Source organism: Bison bison, unplaced genomic scaffold, assembly GCF_000754665.1.
Source record: "Bison bison bison isolate TAMUID 2011002044 unplaced genomic scaffold, Bison_UMD1.0 scf7180017864321, whole genome shotgun sequence".
Taxonomy (NCBI): domain Eukaryota; kingdom Metazoa; phylum Chordata; class Mammalia; order Artiodactyla; family Bovidae; genus Bison; species Bison bison.
Window position 1 is genome coordinate 208,013 of NW_011494893.1, and position 1,420 is coordinate 209,432.

Genomic DNA, 1,420 nt, shown 5'->3' on the forward strand with positions numbered 1-1,420 from the left:
TCTTCCGATCTGTGGGCACTGACTTCCTGTAAGGTTAGCACTGCACGTTCCTCACCTGGAAAGGCAGTGGACACAAGGCTTGTGTTTAGAGTGAGGAGGCTCTGCCATTTCTATCTGCTTGCTCTTCATTCCTGCCGCCTTCAGTCACAGTTTCTTGCTAATAGTTCTTTGGGGGCCTGTCTGCTCAAATCCACATACAGGGCTCTGCAGTGCCCATGCTGGTCACCTCTAGGAGGGGCCACTATCACTCTCTTGGCTAATCGAGGAGTCGGCTCATTTGTTTAAAGTGAAGTCGCTCAGTCATGTCCGACTCTTTGTGACCCCATGGACTGTAGCCCACCAGGCTCCTCCATCCATGGAATTTTCCAGGTCAGAGTACTGGAGTGGGCTGTCATTTCCTTCTCCAGGGGATCTTCCTGCCCCAAGGATCGAACCCAGGTCTCCCACATTCCAGGCAAACACTTTACCGTCTGAGCCACCAGGGAAGCCTTTGTTTAGACTTTGCGTTAAAACAGACAGAAGTTCTGGCATACCCATCTGGAGATCTGCTAAGAACACACAGCTGGCCTGCGGTGCTCTGGCCCCTAGAAGGGAGCTGTGCAGTGGCGGGTGCTGACACAGGCTCACTGGGAGAGAGAAGGAATTTGGACAGAAGTCACCTTCCTGTCAAAGACTAACAGGGCCAGGTGATAAACCTTCGGGTGGAGCTAAGCCTGGGAGCTCCGTCTAGTCTAGGGGGCGGGGTGCTCAGGCAGCTTTCCAGACTCCCACATGTGCCTCATGGAGTCTGAGCCGTGAAGTGGTGCCTCTGGATGGGCAGGGAGTAATGGGGGGCCAGGGGGAGACTCGGGGTGTAAACTCTGCTTTCTGTGCTCTCACCTCCCAAAATGAATCGGGGGCCAGGCTGACACAGACAGCACGTGTGCCCTGTACGCTTGCCTCACACCTTCAGCACCGGGGCCCTAGGAGTCCGCCAGGAGCCCTGGGTACCACCCTCACACAGAGGTGGGGTTCACTCAGGCCTTGTCTTAGAGAAGTCCGGTATCAGAGTCTCACAATAATAAAGATGCAAGCACAAGTGCTTCATTTTAGGGGAATTCAACAGTCACGCTCAGGACGGCGTGTCGCCCTCCAACTCGCTCCTGGGGCTGCCCGCCCCCAGCTCTGGATGCCCCAGCTCTGGATGCCCCCAGCTCTGGATGCCCCCGGGCTCTGGAGGCCCCCAAGCCCTCAACGCCCCAGCTCTTGATGCCCCCAGCTCTGGACGCCCCCAAGCTCTCGACACCCCAGCTCTGGACGCCCCCAGCTCTAGACCCTCCAGCTCTGGACACCCCCAGGCTCTGGACGCTCCCCAGGCTCTGGACGCCCCCCCCTCCCCGGCTCTGGACGCTCCCTGCTCTGGATGCCCCCAAGCTCTCGA